We start from the raw sequence: 20,924 nt of genomic DNA, 5'->3' as shown, positions 1-20,924 counted from the left end.
ACACTTTCGTTACATGCATAGATTGTATAATGGTTAAGTCAGGGCTTTTACATATTCATCATCCAAATATTGTACATCACACCCATTAAGTAATTTCTCATTCTCCACCCCCTCCTGCTCCCTCATCCTTCCAAATCTCCATTGTCTATCATTCTAATCTCTATGGCCATTTGTACACATTTTTTCACTTCCACTTATGAGTGGCAATATGCGACATTTGTCTTTCTGTATCTGGGTTGATTTGCTCAAGATAATGGCCTTCAGTTCCATCCATGTTGCTGCAAAAGACATGATTTCATACTTTTTTATGGCTGAATAGTATGTCATTGTGTTTGTATGCCACATTGTCTTCATCCAATTTAGGATATTTAGGTTGGATTCCATATCTTTGCTATTGTGAATAGCGCTGCAATAAACACAAAAGTACAGGTACCTTTTTAATATATTGATTTCTTTTCCTATGGGTAGATGCCCAGTAGTAGAGTTGCTGAATCAAATGGTATTTCTATTTTTGGTTCTTTAAGAAATCTCCGTACTGTTTTGCACAGAGGTTGTACTAATTTACATGCCCAGCAGCAGTGTTTAAGAGTTCACTTTCTCCATATCCTCACCAACATCTGTTACTTTTTGTCTTTTTAATAATATCCATTCTAGCATTTGTTTTCTTAGTATTGAGTTGTTTGATTTCCCTACGTATTTTGGATATTAACCCCTTATCATATGTATGGTTTGCAAATACTTTCTCCCTTTCTGCAGGTTGTCTCTTCACTCTATTAATTATTTCCTTTGCTGTGTAGAAGCTTTTTAGTTTAATTAAGTCCCACTCATCTGTTTTTTGTGGGGGGGGGGCCCATGGGGATGGAGTTTTGCTCTTGTTGCCCAGGCTGGAGTGCAATGGCACGATAGCTCACTGCAACCTCTGCCTCCTGGGTTCAAGAGATTCTCCTGCCTCAGCATCTCAAGTAGGGATTACAGGCACGTACCACCATGCCCAGCTAACTTTTTTGTATTTTTAGTAGAGACAAGGTTTCACCATGTTGGTCAGGCTGGTCTCGAACTCCTGACCTCAGATGATCTGCCTGCCTCAGCCTCCCAAAGTGTTGGGATTACAGGCGTGAGCCTGTTTCTGTTTTTAAATCCTTAGGAAGACATACATGACCCCACAGGATCTGACCCTGGTTCCCGGTCAGCCTTACCTCCCATGGCTTTCCTGTCCCTGTACTACGTCGCTTTCTTCCCCTTCAGCCTCAGTTCAAGTTCACATCTTCAGGATGGTAGTCTATCATCCCTGATCCCAGTTGAGACCATCTTCTAGGCATTCCCACCTCACCACTTGATTTTCTTTCAGGGCATTTAGCGCATTTGCTGTTGTATGACAATGTGGGCCTTTTCATCAATGGCAGTCTCCCATGCAAGAATGTATAATCCAGTACGGCAGGACATAGCTATATATTGCTTATCCATGAATTCCCAGTAGCAAGCCCCAGTAGAATTTCAATATGTACATAGTGAGTTATTAAAAAGTGATTTATTAAGTTATTAATTACTTTTTAAATTAATTAATATTGAGGTGAGCCAGAAACATGGTTAAGAGCCCTCATTCCCCAAACTACTCAGATCCATTTGTGGCTCTACCACATACTGGTTTTGTAACTTTGGGAAAGTTATCATATCATTATCTCTGACACCTCCTCTCCAAAATTGAGTAGCTTGCATAGGAAACTCAAGAAGACAAAAGTTAGCCTCCCAGCAACTAGCTAAACAAACCCACTCTTTAGCCAAAACCAAGAATACCTATTTAATAAAAAATAAAGAGCAAACCATGCTCCTAGCACACATTAATTTGTCAGAAGATAATAAAGAAGAAGAAGTGGAGTCACAGCCAATCGTGCTCTGCTAACAAATAACAATCTTGACAAGACCTTAGGAGGACAACATCAGCCAGCACCCATTTTGGATACAGGTGACTTGGTGGACCTTTGTTTCCCATCAAGTCCCTTGCCTCTAGTACCCAAGCGCCCCTGCAGCCCGCCCCTGACACAGCCTGGCAGCAGATGCTTCCCCTCCAAAGGAACCAGCCAGGCCCTGTGCCCCACAGGCAATGAACAAGGCTGGGCTGTGCCCCTTTCCGGCAAGCAATCAGCACAGGCCCTCAAGCATGAGATTTAATTGCTTGTTCATTATTTTAGCTTGCAGGGGCTACAAGAAAGTATGGCATTTCTGAGCACACCATCCGAAGGAACCCTGGGAGCTGTCAAATTAAAAAATAACAACAGAAATGAGAAAGGAGCCTGTCTTTAGCCGAACGGCTTCAGGTGCCTGTGACTCAATGAGAGGGCCCCCATCAAAACCCATGGAAGCCCCTCACTGTTTGTTCTGCCCTTTTCAATTCTGTCTGAGCGGGGAGGAGAGTGCCACAAAGGGATGAGAATTTGAACTCGCAGCCCCCAAGTGCACCAATGTCCTTTTTCTGCCTGATTGTATACTTAAAGTGACTGTAAAGTCAATAACTTCCCATGGTTTCACAGCAAAGCCAAAAGATTAAAAAAGAGACATTGTCCTTTTGAAGATGTGGAAAGTAATAAGTGAGCAGGCTGAATCCTCTTTGGGTTTAAAAGCCTGTGCAGTTCTGCTTTAAGGTGTCAAAATTGCCTTAAATCTTTAGCTTTGTTATACCCTGCTGCTACACAGATATAATAGGACCAGGCTGACTCTCTCAAACAATTTGGAGATCATTTTTTCTCTCTAAAAACTTTGTTGAAATATATATGTTAGCACAGACTTTTTCTCAACATTTTCTATTTAAAATATAGTATTTTTTTCAGATGCGTCTTAAGAGAGCCGAATAGTCAAACAGTAGCTCTCTTTTAGAAAAAAAAAAAAATTGTACACCATCTTCAAGTTTTAAGCACAAAGGTTACAGCTAGTTCTCCTCCCCCATTTTATTTCCACTGTTGGAGCAGATCTGACCTCGTCTCTCTAAAGGCAGAAAACTTCAACAAAGGCAGGAGGACTATTTAAAGTGATGAAAAAGATTCTGAATGAAGGATTATACCTTTGATGAAGCCTGAAAGAAAAGCAGTGCTTAGGAAGTGGATAAAAGTCAATAGCAACAATTCTTGGCTTTGGACGAAACCTTGAAGGTGCACTTTTCCCCAGTGATATGAAAAATAAAAAAATAAAAACAACCAACCAGAGACGCATAACTCTTCTGGGTCTGTGGCATCTGTACATTCGCATGATAGAAACTTACTAAATCCCAAAGTGTCCCTGGCAAAGCCCAGGCTCCATGCTGGGCTGGGAGCCCTGTCACTGCACCAGGAGAAAAGGAGTCACTAGGCTCTAGATGGGGAAGAGAAAAGCCTCTTTCCTCCCTCCCATTCCAAAAGAGAAGAAAAAACCTGGACAGCTAGATAAAAGCAGCCTTGACAAATCACTCTAGAGGAGAAAAGACCAGAAGAATGTTATCCAGAAAGAAGACCAGGAGACAATGCTACAAAGGTGCTTTTTCTCCCTCCTCTCTTTCCACCTCTCCCATAGTCGCCTCTCCCTCTAAACCACCCCCACTCATCTCTCTCCAGATTCTACTCTCCCACTGGAGCCTGACCAGCACATTTCCCAAAAGCAGATTTAAAAAAAAAAAAAGCAAGGGTCTCAGGCTCTGTCATATCCAACTCATTCTTATATGCCAGGGAGACAGTGACATTTTGTGTATCTGTTGGATTGTGAATTACCACTTAAGCATAGAGACTGTTCTCAACAGTGAGATTCCCTTCATGTAGACACCCTCATGCTTCAGCTAGGTGCTTACAGGTGAATAGTTACTCAAAAATCATCATGTAGGAAATTTGGTTTCTGAACCTTGAATTAGAGAGACTCAGGCATACACCAAGGAAATGTCTAGCTATGCTCTTCTCCAGCCTCCCACCGGGCTGCGGGTCTTAGCGCTATTCTGTTGGTATCACTGGGGTGTGCTGGGCTTTTGTTTGAATGGTCCGATCTGGCTGCAATCATTTTATGAGCAGACCCCATCGCTCTGCCGGTGTCTGCATTGTCTGCTTCAAAAGTCAGGCTCACCAGAGAGAGCAATTTCTTAATGGAAAGAATTTGTTATCAGTTTAGGCCACAAGCCTGAATCTTTGAAACAGCATGACTCAGATAGCTCATCACTCAGATAATTAAGGTTTTGCCTCCCTCAGTTCTAAGTGAAGTTTCCTTCCTCTTTTGAAGGTAGCAGAATTAAATTACCAGAGCCATCTCATTGGTCATTCATTTAGTATTTACCACACCTACTATGTGCAAGAGGTAGTGGGAAGTAGAAAGATTAGAAAGAAAAGCTCCTGGCCAGGCGTGGTGGCTCACGCCTGTAATCCCAGCACTTTAGGAGGCCAAGGCGGCTGGCTCACCTGAGGTCAGGAGTTGAGATCAGCCTGGCCAACATGGTGAAAACCCATCTCTACTAAAAATACAAAAATGAGGCAGGCATGGTGGGGGATGCCTATAATCCCAGCTACTTGGGAGGCTGAGGCATGAGAATTGCTTGAACCTGGGAGGTGGAGGTTACAGTGAGCCAAGATCACACCATTGCACTCTAGCCTGGTCAACAAGAGCGAACTCCATCTCAAAAAAATAAAAAGAAAGAAAGAAAGAAAGAAAGCCTCCTCCATCAAAGAGGTTAGTAGCTTACAGGTCTTAGAATCATACAACTTAGAAAAATATGTTGAAGCTTATATATAGAATCCAAGTGCTTTATTTTACAGATGAAGAAGACAGACCCTGAACTATTCCGTATCTCTGGTGGTAAACTACAGAGGTAATTCTCAAACCCAGGTTTTCTGACTCAAAGAAGGACCGTGCCTTTCCATTCTGTTTCTAACAGCTAAGAGCCTCCAGCATCCCCAGGTCCTAGAGGCGTGTGTGGTCTAGAAAGCTGGTGCGTGGTCATCAGTCAAAAGCACACACACCCCTCACTGCATACATACACCACGACCAGCACACAACTGGAGGTTTGAACTCACGCATTCACACACGTACGTAATCCTTACAATAAGTGTTTGAGGCAAGGATTGGTACTCAGGATGTAAGCTTGAGAAGCTGAGCAGAGTGTTAACTAACCCATTCAAGGTTAAAGGGTCCCTGTGGCGAATTGAGGACTCAAAACTCAGTCTGTTCTCTGCCCCTACACACCAGTAGCCTCGATTTCCAACTCGTTTGTTTGTTCCCTGTTATAGACTGAATGCTGGTGTCTCTCTCCCAAAATTCACATGTTAAAATCCTAATCCCCAATGTGAGAGTATCAGGAGGTGAGGCCTTTGGAGATGACTGGGTCATTAGGGTGAAGCCCTCATGGTGGGATTAGAGTCTTTGTTAGAAGAGACACAACAGAGATCATTGTTTCTCTTCAGCCATGTGAGGACAGGACGAGACATCCATCTACATACCAGAAAGGGGGCCCTCACCAGACACCAAATCCACTGGAGCCTCGATCTTGGACTTCCTAGCCTCCAGAACTATAAGAAAAAAATGTTGGTGGCTGGACGCGGTGGCTCATGCCTGTAATATCAGCACTTTGGGAAGCCAAGGCAGGTGGATTACTTGAGGTTGGGAGTTTGAGACTAGCCTGGTCAACACAGTGAAACCCTGTATCTACTGAAAATACAAAAATTAATGGGGCATAGTGGCACATGCCTATAACCCCAGCTACTCAGGAGGCTGAGGCAGGAGAATCGCTTGAACCAGGAGGCGGAGGTTGCAATGAGCCAAGATTGTGCCATAGCACTCCAGCCTGGTCGACGGAGCGAGATTCTGTCTCAAAAAAAAAAAAAAAAAAAGGAAAAGAAAAGAAAAAGAAAAAGAAAAAGAAAAAGAAAAAAAAGCAATATTTGTTGTTTAAGCCAGCCAGTCCATGATATTCTGCTATAGCAGGCCAAACTGACTCATACACTCCCTTTGTTTCATCTTCATGTATTTCTGGCATCCTAGTTTGTACCAAAAAATGGAATCTTAGAATTTTTAAAATGGAAATGTTCTTAGAGACGATGCGGTCCAGATCTCTCATTTTACAGGCGAGGTAACTAGTCCAGTGACTCATCTGTGCTCAGGTCATGACAGCCATGCAAGCTCTAGAGAGCACACACGGAGTGAGAGAGACAAGCCAAGATCCTGTCCCCGCAGGCGCTAGCCTCTCCACGGTTTCGTCCAAGACGGGTGTCACCCTGGTTGTCCCAAGCTTCAGCAGCCAGTGGATGTTAATACAGTCACATTATTAATAAAAACAAGAATGAATAAAGTACTAACTTGATGTAGGAGCCGTACATATGCATCTGTCTACTACAGAACCTCCCACCCCTCTCCAAGTCCTCACCTGGGTTTTCTGGAGTCCTGTTGTCTGTCTCACAACCACCCTTATTTGTACTCAACACCTCAGATGTCATTCAGGTGTTTTCCTCAGTCATCATGGTAGCTGCTCAGATCTTCTTTGTCAATGTCTGCTTCCCCTGAAAAGACTTCTCTCTCTTGCCTCTCTGCCTGTGTCCACAGTGTCTGAATTGAAGGTCCTTGGTCTTCAAGGAACCAAGACTACACTGAGATCCATTCTTGGGAAGTGCCTCTCCTTCAACCTCCGGTACCACTCATCCATAAACACCAACACTGTTCGCCTCTTTGTGTATCATAAAGTCCCTCATTGAAACAGCCCTTAAACTCCAGTCTGGAAAACAAACCCACTAGGCTACAATAAGGACCAATTTTAGACACAGACATCCTCTCGCTTCCTCTTGACCCCAGGTATTCTCTGCCAAACTACAACTCCTCCTGGAAATTAGCTTCTAGCAGCACCCCCACCAACCCATGGAGGTTTGTTTTGTTTTGTTTTGTTGAGGCAGGTCTCCTCTGTCACCCAGGCTGGAGTGCAGTGGTGCAATCATGGCTCACTGCAGCCTGGGCCTCCCCTGGCCCAAGTGATCATCCATGGAGCAGGTTTGAAGAGATCTGAAGCCCCAGGTAGGCTCAAGCTGGAATGCCCACTATATACAGATCACTAGATTCAATTTAAATGTGTCTTAAATTTTACAAATTATGCAACAGGATAAAAGATGTAATTGAACAAAACTTGTCCAAGAAGGTCCTTGGTTTTTTTTCTCTCTTCTGGAAATCATCGATGAAAAAGCATGTTCCATGAGTGGCAGAACTCAATCTTTTAAGGAAAAAAAAAGATCATTTAATTGCACAATAAGAAGCACACTGGGGGTAGAAAACAGCTTCCTGTTTATTGCATGTATCAAATTATTTAGGTATCTAAGAGAGAAAGGTGGATGTACCAAAAACCTAGTCTATGTGTAATCATTGAAATTGAGTATCAAATTGAGTTCCACGTTTCCTGGAAGCCAAGATAAAAAGTAAAATAGATAAGTTATATAGTTCTCCACTATTATTCATCTCATAGAGTAACACAGCATCTGGTCTAACAGCCAAAAGCCTATCATCACATAGATAAATGATTAATTGTCTGGATCCCTAAATAAAAGGAATAAATCACCCTAGACAACAAGGTCTTGGAGGGCCTCGTCTGGGTGGTCCCTACCACATGCCCCAAAGCAGTTTTCCATAATAGTCAGAAACCGATTTCGTTTGACTTCTTATGCAAAGTACAAGAAGAAGTCACATTGCTTTCTTTCCTGATCATTTTGAGGAGGTGTTTTTACAAAGACCTCCTGCTCTGAACACTGCTAGTTCTGCCTCTGATGGGCCCAGCTTCCTAGATGGACCACACATGGTACCAAGCACGGCTTATGAGACCCTTGAGCCTGGCTTGTGATGACTCTTGGTGGTGATTTTCCTCATCATTTTCAGTCTCTCTTGGACACAGGAAGGTGTTAACCTCTTTTTACCCTCTGCCATAACCAGTGCACAAAAAGATGCTTGGATCCTGGGTCTGGACTGAAGGAAATGTGCATCTTCTTGAGTTTAGGTCCATGAAGGGACATCATGGTCCAACAAAGCCAACCCCAGATCTCCACGGCAGCCTCAATAGGAAAATAATGTATGCCTAAAAGCAGGTTTTTCATCACATAATTCTGACTGTGGGGATGTGGGGAAAATAGAGGAGGGTGTTCCCAGCCTTGAGAAGCCCAGTTGTAGAGGCAGGACCATGGAACAACAACCAGAAGGTAGGATTGTGTGGGAGGCTGAAGACTAGAGGGTTAAGAGTACAAGCTGTGGAGTCGGGAAGACCCAGGTGTACACCCCAACTTTGTTCCTTACGAGTTGCTTGGCTTTGGGCAAACTAGTTAAATTCTCTGTGTCTCAGTTTCTTCATCCGAAAAACAGTGAGAACTTGTTGGAATTGTTGTGAGAGCCAGTGGAGATCAGGGATGGGTAGAAGGGAGCAGTGTTAGCCACATGTTAAGTCACTCGCAGCAAATTCTAGCTGTTGCCATCACCACTATTCCTTAAGTGTCAGGAAACTTCAGAGAAAGAGAGATGATTGGATGCTGGAAACAGAGAATCCTGCACAACCTCACATGGGTTCTAGGGTCAGAGAAGCCTGTATTTGAATCTCTATTTGATTACCTCAATGAATTTACACAAGAACCTCAATACCTCTGAACGTCAGTTTCTTTGCCTCTAAAGTGGGAACAGTAGTGCCTATCACACATGTTTATTACGTTTGTCTCTAAGAAAAAAGAATGTCATTTGATTGCACAATAAGAAACATACTTCATCTGTGGGCAGAAAACAACTCCCTGTTTATGGCCTGCATCAGTTTCTTTATGCACCTACCAGAGAAAGACAGATGTATCAAAAATATAGATGTAACATATAAATCACCCTTATTACAGCCCTGAGCCTTAATGGACCCTCAGTAAACAAGAGCTTCTGTGAGTAATATGAGGCAACTAGATTCAAGCACTACTTCAAAAAGTAAACAGAATTAGTCTGGTAAATGGAGTACATGGAGGAGGAGATATTTCAGAACCAGGGGAGAGGATGAGAGTCAGCATAGAAGAGAGAATAAGCTCATTAGATATGAGATGAATTCAGGAGAACAGTCTGAATTTGGGGAGCGATTCATTGGGAACAATGGCAGGTAAGACCACATAAAGGAACAGACCCAAACACTAGGACATGGGCTGAAGAGTGAACAGAAGGTTACCATTGTGAGTGCCAAAGCAGGGAGTAGCCAGATGGGATCCGAGTCATAAAAGATCAGCCTGGACGACTGGGCACAGTGGCTCACGCCTATAATCCCAGCACTTTGGGAGGCTGAGGTGGGTGGATCACAAGGTCAGGAGATTGAGACCATCCTGACTGACACAGTGAAACCCCGTCTCTACTGAAAATATAAAAAATTAGCCGGGCGAGGTGGCGGGCACCTGTAGTCCCAGCTGCTCAGGAGGCTAAGGCAGGAGAATGGCGTGAACTCGGGAGGTGGAGCTTGCAGTGAGCCGAGATCGCACCACTGCACTCCAGCCTGGGCGACAGAGTGAAACTCCATCTCAAAAAACAAAACAAAAAAAGATCAGCCTGGCCATGATAAGCAGAGTGGATGGAGTAAGTGGAACTTGAGGGGTGTAGTCTTCGATACCTAGGGATAGTAGTTTAGTACAATTCTGAACACTTCCAGCACGTACAGCTCAACTCTCCATTTCCAACCTAATTAAATTTCATGTGGATATTCACTTTCTCTATTACTGCCATTGCTATTCTGCACAGTAAAGATTTCTTTTCCAAGACCCAAGGGATGTGTAGATATGGATTCCATAAGGATTCTAGTCACTCACCTTCTACTGATTTTTAGGTTAAAACACAGTAGAAAATTATTGACATTATTTCCTTGAAAACCCTTCCCTGCCTGTGCATGTCTGTGTCAATAATTGTCATGTAGCAATTGGAAACGGGCCTTTGGCAGCTCGCCTAGGAATGTCAAATAGTCTCCATTAGGTTTGAAAGCTCTGAGTTTCAGTAATGGGTTGATACTCTACCTGATATGATTGTACAAAATTACATAATTGATTTCTGGGACACTGTGCCACACAAATTTTATAGGTTTCTTTTATTTTGTGCCTCAAAAGGCAAGTGTGCTTCCCTTCATTTTCCTCAGTAAGAGGATTTCAAGTCTTGCTCCTGGCTGGTCCAGATTAAGCTCAGGTATTTTATAAGGCTCTACACCCCTTTTCTTAGTTATTTTACACATCAAAGACTGTGATTTTCCATTGGCTTCTAGAAGTTGGTAACTAACTAAAAAGTGGGCCTGAGAATGTCGTCTTACCAACTCTACGGTGCACAAAGGATATTCTTCCCAGCCGGAAATTAGGAAGGAACATTGCTTAATTGTTTCAGTATGTTTGCAGTCTTTCTTTTTTCATTCAGCTTTATGATGATTGCAAATGTAGCATTTGTTACATATCTTTAGAGTATATTTGGTTAATGCAGGCATTCTCTTTAAAAGAACCAGTTATTTCTAATCTCGAGAAAGCCTATGGTCAGGGAACAACGACAAGAAAAGAAAGAACTAGCTTCTGTGCAATCTATTCTCTCTGTGTCAATGGCTCCAAGGACTAATGGGCTGCTATTCAGCATCACTGTTCTGTCTAGGCCAAAGCAGAGAGCAAAAGCTAGATAGGCCACATTCGGTGTCACTGGGCAATTGTCCCTAATATTTAACAATGGCCATGACAAACCCAATGCTTGGGGGAAGGAGAAAGAAGTCATTAGTCCGACTAGATGCTGGGGGAACAGTAGGCGCATTTCGAAAGCAACATCTTGTATTAAGAGAGAGGAATATAATGAAATGCAAAATGCATATTATAAGAATAGTAATATTCTTTAAAAATACTGAAAGGCAAGAAGAACTGAAATCAAAACAAAACCTGCTGAAATGAAAATTATTTCATTTTTTCTGGCTGGGCACAGTGGCTTATGCCTGTAATCCCAGCACTTTGGGAGGCCAAGGCTGGTAGATTGCTTGAGGTCAGGAGGTCGAGACCAGCCTGGCCAACATGGTGAAACCCCGTCTCTACTAAAAATATAAAAAAATTGGTTGGGCATGGTGGTGCATGCCTGTAGTCCTAGCTACTCAGGAGGCTGAGGCAAGAGAGTTGCTTGAACCCGGGAGGCGGAGGTTGTAGTGAGTTGAGAGCACGCCACTGCACTCAAGCCTGGGCTACAGAGTGAGACTCCGTCTCAAACAAAAAATAAAATAAAATAAAAAAGAAAAAGAAAATTATTTTATTTGTTTAATTTGGCTCACAAACTGAATGCTAAACTGAGTTACAATTAACTCATATTCAAGTAACCTGATTTTCAGACATGATTTTCAAACTGAAGGACTTAAGAAAACTTCTCATTCCTTCTCTTTGAGAACTGCACTTCTTTTAGATAGAACTTTCTAAATAATTAATAAAAATAGATTGCCACCAATGGACAATTCCAAAAATATTTCCAAGTAAGAAAAGTGACAACCAAGAAAATACTATATACTATGTGATCAAGACCTAATATTATACCTTGTGTGGTGATATGCCTACATACAGGCAAGAGTCTAATTGACAACACTCTTGCCAAAGATGTAATACAATTTTTATTCTAGTGTTCAAGAGAATCCTAAGGGTAGAATCATCTCAAGAATGCCATACATGTATAGTTTCACTGTTTGAAATTGTGACATTACCAGAAGTGTCATGTTATTTTTTAAACGAAAATCATTTGAAATTAATTTTGTTTTGAAATGGTTACAACTTCCTCAGAAATACTTGGGAGATATGCCAAGGTTTTATAAAACCAGTGCTTGGCTGGATATGGTGGCTCACACCTGTAATCCCAGCACTTTGGGAGGCTGAGGCAGGTGGATCATGGAGTCAGGAGTTCGAGACCAGCCTGACCAACATGGTAGAATGCCGTCTCTACTAAAAATACAAAAATTAGCCAGGCATGGTGGCTCATGCCTGTAAATTCAGCTACTCCAGAGGCCAAGGCAGGAGAATCACTTGAACCTAGGAGGCAGTGGTTGCAGTGAGCTGAGATCACACCATTGCACTCCAGCCTGGTTGACAGAGTGAGACTTTGTCTTGAAAAAAAAAGCAACAACAACAACAAAAAAAAACAGTGCCCAGTCATTATTCCATGCTTATTCCAGTCAGTATGAATAGATGGACTATTCTACATGAGGCACAGTTCAGTCAGCAGTCAGGATGTGAGAATTACAAATTGAGAACAGTTCCCACCCACAGGGAGCAGAAATACAATCAAACACCCAAAAACCCAAGTCCACCCATTTGTTCTTAAACGCAAGAATTATCTACTCAAATTTTAGACAGATAAAATAGATAAATAAACAAGCCGTCATAAGTAATTTCTCCTTTTACCCAATTTCATGAACTTTAGAAAAGAAATTCCTCTTCCGAGGCTAAAGTTTGAGCAATTTTTCATTGTAGCTTTGGAATGGGAGGCCTTTCTGTGACATATTTTCTTACAATGACCATGATTTTTCTTTCTACTCAGATATTAATACATTCTTAGGCAGGTGTTTGAAAATCAAACATTGTTTTGACCTTTGAATCTCTGTGGAAGCCAGTTCTCCTCAGCTATAGCCAGTTCTCCCACTCTGGGTACCAAAAAAAACAAAAAAAAAAACAAAAAAACCTAGCTTCCTGACCCACCAATGTGTTGGGACACACACGCCCTCCAAGCCAGGCTTTACTTGCCCATACTAGACATGCCCAGCATTCTCTTTTCAAAGTGATGCCATCTTCCCGTCAGTGACTGATCTTTCAGTCTGGATCCTGGAGAAAGAACCGCAGGAAACAGAGCTCTCTACCAACCTTGAGGGCCATGTGACAAGAGCAAGAAATCGCCCTTGTAATTAGCCACTGAGTTTCAGGGATTGCTTGTTACTGCAGCATAACTTAGTCCATCCTGATAGATGACTTCTTTTAGTTTCACTGCTGAAATGCTCTCAGGGTTTTCTATCAGAGGAGGATTGAGCAAAAGAAAAGAAAAGAAAGGCCCTCAGGATGCCATCAGTGGGTCTGGGGGCCTTTAAAGGCATGAGCTTTTTTATGTTTCATAAGAAGAAAGATGACTTGTGAGAACCAGGGCATGTGGAACTATGCCCATTATCCTGTAGGAAAAAAAAAAGGAAGGCTTTCCTTCTCTTTCTTAGAATGGTTAATTCTCTCCAACTATGTACCTCTCTCCTAGGCAAATGGCTTTAGGCTAGATGGAGTTGGATCAGGAGGTAGGGCTGATAAGAGGACTAAAAAGAAGCTCTTAGGAAGATCTGAGAAACCAATAGCAGGAGTGCCCAGGTCACCCTATGCATCTATCACACATTAATCACTCAGATTGAGAGTTTCCTAACATTCTGAATGACTTCTAGTGCTGGACACTGGACCCCCTCTCTGCTATGAAATTCTCCAGTCTTCTGACCTCTGACTCACCTTGGAGACTTACATGAAGTAGTCTCTTTCACAAATATCCTTCAAGCCTTGGGAATCCCAAGACTTGAAGGGATTAGCCACCTTGTATGAGGTGCAGTCCAATGGTTTCTACCTGTGGCTGGGCAGCAGCTCAGCTTGCATGGTTTTGTTAACACGCAGATGGAGGGAAATTGGGATTCATCACATCTGGAGTGTTCACCTCTCTTCCCTCCTGCCCCCATGTGTACTTCAAAAACATCTCACCAGTGACTCTGCTGGGTAGTCAGGCACCATTGAAAGCCACTGCTATATAAATGCTTTTCCTTTCAGATCACCAGTGTATTATTCTGTTCTCATGCTGTTGATAAAGACATACATGAGACTGGGCAATTTACAAGAGAAAGAGGTTTAATGGACTTACAGTTCCACGTGGCAGAGACCTCACAATTATGGCAGAAGGCAAGGAAGAGCAAGTCACATCTTACATGGATGGCAGCAGGCAAAGAGAGAGCTTGCACAGAGAAACTCCCGTTTCTAAAACCATCAGATCTCATGAGACCCATTCACTATCACGAGAACAGCATGGGGAAGACCCGTCCCCATGATTCAGTCCTCTCCCACTGGGTCCCTCCCACAACACGTGGGAATTATGGGAGTGACAAGATGAGATTTGGGTGGGGACACAGAGTCAAACCATATCAACCAGGGAAATAAACAACTTCTAATAATAATAACAATGATAATTGTTAACATATATTGAGCACACACATGCAACTTCTGAGCATTGGCTCATTTAATTCTCATTCCAATCCTATGAACTAAATATTGATATTATTCTCATTTTATAAACTTATCCAACATCACATAGGAATAAGTGGTAGAATAAGAGTGAGAGCTCAAATCCACAAAGCTCTAAAGGCCTTCTTCCCCAAAGCAGAATCCAAACTTTTTTGTTTGTTTGTTTGTTTGTTTTTGAGACAGAGTCTCGCTCTGTTGCCCAGGCTGGAATGCAGTGGCGTGATCTCGGCTCACTGCAAGCTCCGCCTCCCGGGTTCACTCCATTCTCCTGCCTCAGCCACCCGAGTAGCTGGGACTACAGGCGCCCGCCACGTCGCCGGGCAGGTTTTTGTATTTTTTAGTAGAGATAGGGTTTCACCGTGTTAGCCAGGATGGTCTTGATCTCCTGACCTCGTGATCCGCCCGTCTAGGCCTCCCAAAGTGCTGGGATTACAGGCTTGAGCCACCGCACCCGGCCCCAAACTCTTTACTTTAAACTGAATTTCTTTGTTTCCAATTAAAACACAGCCACAGCCACTGGAGGTATTACACTATGGAACTTGCCTGTTCTCCTCAGAAGGAACTGACTGCATGCTACCAATCTTACTGGTTCTGAGTGAGTGCCCAAGAAGAACATGCTTCCCAGCCTCCCTGGAAGATAGGCTGGGTCTCCAGGACTGAGTTCCAGCCAGTGGAACATGGGTCCCTTCCAGGCCTTGCAGAAGACATCTCACAGACTGTCCATACAAGCGTGGCTCCCTCTGCATCCAGGAAGGCTGTGTGCTTAAGGTGGCAGCAAGACAGGTTAGAAGGGACCTGGATTTCTGAGCCTTCTTTTAGGGGAGAGCTTCCCAGAAAAGCTACCCAACCTACAGCAAACTATTACAGGAGGGTGGAATAACTCTTGATTGTGAAAAGTCACTAAGATTTGGAGGTTGATCTTTTAGCAGCTAGGGTTCCGTATTCTGACAAATATACTCTCCCATAGTAATAACATGGAAATACTCATGAATGGCTTACAGTTCCATTTTTCAAATTCCACAAAAATATTCCAAATCTCATCATCACCAAGAAGTCTGAATTCAGCAACCACTGAGCCAAGACTCTCTTAGTTAACTAACCAAAACAAACAACGATACAACAACTCACCTGCAACACATCCAAGGACCTTCACCCCCTCCCCCACAAGAAACTCTTTTTTTTTCTGAAGTACTTCTAAGACAATCACTTTATTCATGTCATCCCATCTTACCCGACTATTTGGTGCTGTATCTTAGAAAATCATTTTAGAAAATCTTCCTTTTAAAAGCCTTCTGAAACCACAGCATGTGTGAGTGGGTGAAGCGTGCCAGTTTATTCCAACTGCTCACAGGATACAGAGGTTGAAGATGCCATTCCAGTTCATCAATTACAACCCATATGAGGCTGTTTTAATCAGTGCTTCAAGATGCACCTGGAAACAATTAACTCTCGTAGGTAACAATAGCAAGAACAGAGAAAGTATTCCTGTGCTGTTGCAAATGGCACCTTCATTTTACAGCATCTGAGATTCTCAGGTGTCTCGCAAGAGTGAGGCCCTATAGCATATTCCAAAAGGAAATGATGATTACTTTGGTCTTTGCATGTGAGTGATCATTGTACAAAACGGATTACCACTGCATGGTGGTCAGTGGGACTTAAGTTCATACTGGATGATGGCTTAGGATATTACGTAAACACAGTCTAAATTTGTCATAGAGATGTTCATCCACTTAACATATTTTTAAAGAAAGTTTGGCAAAATGCAGGGCTGGGATGTGACAGTTCTGTGACAGATCTCTCAAATAGAAAAGATAACAGTGGGGACTCTACATCACTGATGGTACAAAAATTAGTAACGGGCTGAGCAATCTGAAGACGCAATTCTGGGTTTAACGTTCTCATCTTTTCAAGTTATTAAGTGAATACTGAGATTTATATATTTTTGTCTTATAATAGGGTACACAGAGACAGAAAGAGAAAACTTTTTTGATAAGAATGTTTGAAAACTAAGAATGGCATTTCAACCTGGATATATTGTAGATGCAGGGGTATGTGGGGAAAGAGAGGGAGTATACATTTGCACACAATGCTCTGCCCCAGTGATGCATCGCTCAGGAGCTTTGAGAACTAGGGTGTAGATTTGCTATATATACAGACTTCCCTTATTGAAAAGATGCTCCTTTCGTTAAAGCAATGTTTCCCAAAAAGGCGGTCCAAAGATACCCTGAAAGAGAGTAACCTGGGATATTATACACAAATCAGATTCCTCAGCCTAATCTTCAGTCAAATGAATCAGAATGTCTGGGGCCTTCACATCCAGGATGTGAACAATCAGCATGTGACTCAGAATCACCAGCAGTGAGAGATCAAGTGGGAGAAATAGAAGGCATCAAAGGCAGAAAGAGTTTTTCTGCACGCGAACCCAGAGAAGTCAACCCCCCCACAGCAGTGATATTTTTTCAAAATTAAGATTTTAAAGATCAGAATAAATAAGAATTAAATGTGTCTATATAAAAGAGATCAGATGAAAGGGTAGTGTGAGAAAATCATTCTGCATCCAATAGAGATATATTTGAGGTCTAACTTTTTATTCTACTAAATAGAAATAAAGATCATAAGATGTATAAGGTAATAAGGAGATAGACAGGTATTACAATGCCCACTGTGCTTAGCAACTAGCTTAAGAAAATGCCTTTTGTTCTTCATTTTCTATTCCTCTCTACTTTTAGCTTTCTTCTGTTTTTAAAAACGAAGACTCCATAGCAGTCAAAGGGGAAATGTTTTGAAGCAGCTATTAGAAAGACAACTTTTCTCCCTCAAACAGCCAGCACAATCCATCCTTCACGTATCAGAACTTCTCAGTGGGAGGTTAAATTCTGAAAGTGGTTTGGTGAGGATTTCCTGCTACACCTTTCAATGTATCATCTGTTTCCCAATGCACTGCATCCACGGTGCTGCATCCAGTCCCTCCGCCATTGCTAGAGCCTCTGCAAGTACGACTGGAAATAGATAAAGCTTGAGCAACCAAAACCACATTTTCAAAAGAAACAGATGAGATGGCCATACTTTTTAGACAACAGGGAAGTTTCAGTACATTTGAATACCAATGAAGGTATGAGAGCAAGACAGAAACTCACAAATGAAAATACTGCATGAACCTTGGTTATCTGTTTGTGAAACAGATTTCAGCTGCTCAACACAATCCATGATGACAAATGTTGCAATGCCTAATTGTCGCCATGGCATTCTAAGGCATAGTTTGAGAGAAACATACAAAAAAACTTAGTACAGAAATCAGAATATAGTGCCCTTACAAAGAAAGTGATCCCACCATCCAGCTGTGAGCCCATGAGGGCAGGCACATTCCTGAAATTCACAAGAAATTCTCCAGTGCCTCACGCACTCCCTAACTCTTGTAGGTATGCATCAACACCTAAATAAATTAATTCATTTTGAAAAGATCAAAAATTAAAAATCACTATAAATAAGATGGGCTTTCCCAAAACTATCAGAAGAAATTCCAAGGTACAGCCTATCCTTGCACTGAGTCTTACCAAGTTACTTCCTAAGTATCTTTTAAAACCTTCTACCTTGCCCCACCTCTGCCACCCTCACCTTAATCTCAACCACCATCAGCTCTTTCCTAGACAACTACAAGGTCCTTTCAAAGCATCTCCACTCATTGACAAGCTCGCCTTCAATCTTCTGTTCATATTTCAACCACACTCATCTTTTTCAACTGCAAATCAGATCTTGTCACATCCACACTCACACACCGCCCCCCACACATGCACACAAGCCAGGTTAAACCATTTCAATGATTCTCCTTGCCCTTAGAATAAAGACAAAAACTCTTAGTATGGCTACCAAGATCTGCATGGTCTGGCTGCTATCTGCTCCTACATGGTCACCTTGCAGCAGGCTCCAGCCACGTCGATCTGTTCTCCAGCCCTCTAAGACCCCCAAACAACCTCTGCCATGGGGCTTTGCTACTGGTCGTGCCCTCCACTGGAATCCTTCTGCCCCTCCCCACTTCCTGTGCCTTTCTTTCTTTTTGTAATTACAAATCTTTCAGATCTCAGTTCACGTGTGCCTTCTTTAAGGAGCCTCTGTCAGCATCTGTGTCTAGACAACTTTCCCTACTGTTTACTCTTAAGTCACCTTAAACCTCTCCCTGGCAGCTCTCAGGAAATTCTTTATTTCCTGTTCATTTGTGTGATTATTTGACTAAAATCTATCTTCTTTGCTACATTGAACACTCTCTGAGGGCAAGGATTGTGTCTTTAATTTTTACTCACAACTATATCCATCATCTAGTACAGTGCTTGGCGTTATAGTTGGTTCTTAAGAAATATTTCTTAGATCCATGAATCAATTCGGGGACTGATGATTTAAAGCTATCCCATGTATCTGTTGGTTCCATATGCCTAGCCCAAGGTTTTTTGGTGGCATTATTGTTTTCTTTTTAACATCATGGAAGCTTCCTTTTTTGTCAAATGATGCACATTTAAATGATTTAACCAAGTTGCTAATGACATACAGAAAGTCAGATTCAGACTTTTGTTGGAACCAGAAGTCCAAAGTATTCCCAAGCAAAGGGACCTGAGTAAGGAATTTCTAATAACGACATCCCCACAACGTTTTGGGGTCCTTAGAAAGCTTCTTGGGTATTGAAGCTAAAGCAACTGGCTCCATAATGGTTACAATAGAATCTGATTTCATAACGTTCAGGAAACAAGGTATTAAATTGCAGGTCAATAACAGGATAATATCAGTGGAGATACTTGGTATCTGCATGGGACTTAAATAAGAAAATTCAATACTGAGACCCAGCTCACAAGCAGAATGCTCACTGATTGAGACTAACCCCTACAATGAGCTATACCAAGCGTAGGCAGAAAATTTTGAAAGGGCTGGGCATGATGGCTCATGCCTGTGATCTCAGCATTTGGGGAGGCCAAGGCAAAAGGATCACCTGAAGCCAGGACCAGTTTGAGCAACAAAGTGAGACCCACATCTCTATAAAAAATAAATAAAATAAATAAAACTTAAAAAAACAAGTTTCCAAAGACTTTTTTCTCTTTATTATTATTTTTTTAAATGAAATGATCTTTCTTAGTCTCATGAACCCAGGTACATGATATTCAGCAGAATATTTGGATCCATTAAAGAGTAGCTCAGCAGGTTTTTTTAACTTCTAAAAATCTACCAAAATATTATTATTTAATAAATATTTAACAAATAACAAAATTAACATATGTAGATTGAGAGACAAAGAGAACTGGGGAGTTTACTCTATACAAAAACATTGTAAGATTGACAAATTTGTGTTACTGTGTTCACAATTATGCACATGAAAACTCTAAGGCTCAGTCACACAGCTGCTAAGTGGCCCCCAAAAATTCAAATCTATCTCAAAAATCCCATGACACCACCATCCCCACAGCCCCATTAACAAGAGAAAATTGTGCTGATCAGTTTTTGCAACATGGTATATTAAATATTTTAGTTGCAATCTAAAATATACTAAAGTGATCAATTTCTACCACCCATGTTTTTTCACTTAAGATATTTTCCATAAATTTTTTCTAAAAGAAAGTCTTAAGCAGATTTTAGAATTGTATTTCACATTGAGACAAAGGATAAAATATCTTCTGAGTTCCAGGCACGTTCCTTGAGATTTCACTCACACAGAGGTCTGCTCTTAATTTTTTTTTTCTCTTTCATTCAAAAAGCAATTCCACTACCAACCTGAGGTTAGCTACATTAATCTAATGTCAACTCCATTATTGTTAATTATTTTATGGTGGCTATATTTTAAGAGAAGGGGTACAAAGATCCCTCATGTCATTTGATAGCCCACCAAGAATTATATTGAAATAACTACATTGATTTCCAGATCTCAGCAAGCAACTAGGACATAATTAAACTTTTATCTCTGCAAATTTTGCTGTCTTTTTTTTTTTTTAAACCTGGTTACCTATTGTTCAGCAGACTAATCTTATTTTGCCTCTCAGGTGGGCCTAAAATTTCATTCAATGCTCAAGAAATAAATTAAAATATAAGACATATAATATCTGGACATTTCTCAAATAAGAATTTCCATTGGCATATTTTCTGTGGGTTCATTTTTTTTCCTATTTCTTATTTGACTTTAATAAAGCTATACTCTATTGAAGTTAAATAAAAGCATTCCTCTGAGCACTTGGAGTTAAATTAAAATAGCTATAAGTCTGAAGAAGCAGCCATTTAAAGATTCTACTTGACCTACCTTAGAAGAGATAACCTGTAGCTATAGAGAAAGCAGGCTCTACTGGGACCCATGCCATGCAACTCGCTTCAAGCTCCTGGGCTCTTCCCTCCCATGCACATCTGTCACCTCACCTTGCTCCCACCTCACCCCTCGCTATAGGCCTTAACCTTGATGAGAAGGAAACTTTCTCCAGACTTCTGGAAATTTTTACTTCCATCTTCTTTTTAAAAAAAACTAGCAAGTGAAGGAGCAGTATGATGAAGTAGGAAGGGGGAAAGAAAGGCTGAAAATAAACTTGAATTCATGTTCTCATTAATTACCTATGTCATGCCGGGCAAACCCTTTTGTGCTCTCCATGCCTTAATTTCCTCATCTAAAGATGTAAGGAGCTAGATTAGATCCAGGGCTGGGACTAGGGTGGAGTGACTAAGGGCTTCACCTATGGTGTCAAATTT

The 20,924-nt window shown here is 41.7% G+C and overlaps 1 long non-coding RNA gene across 3 annotated transcripts in view; it reads right to left on the bottom strand.

The window, feature by feature from the left end:
* The window catches only part of LOC103883928, a 133,831-nt gene that overhangs the window by 98,451 nt on the left and 14,456 nt on the right, over positions 1-20,924 (bottom strand). Inside the window, exon 1 of one of the 3 annotated variants that reach the window (XR_002521694.2) lies at positions 15,448-19,202. The exons of the other annotated variants lie outside the window; for them this stretch is intronic. This is a non-coding gene — a long non-coding RNA (uncharacterized LOC103883928). Of the gene's footprint in view, positions 1-15,447; positions 19,203-20,924 lie in introns of those variants that run through there. 3 annotated transcript variants of the gene reach the window in all.

The sequence above is a fragment of the Papio anubis genome, chromosome 6 (genome assembly GCF_008728515.1).
Source record: "Papio anubis isolate 15944 chromosome 6, Panubis1.0, whole genome shotgun sequence".
Classification (NCBI taxonomy): domain Eukaryota; kingdom Metazoa; phylum Chordata; class Mammalia; order Primates; family Cercopithecidae; genus Papio; species Papio anubis.
The sequence above is the reverse complement of the archived record's forward strand: the minus strand, read 5'-3'. Positions and strand labels throughout refer to the sequence as shown.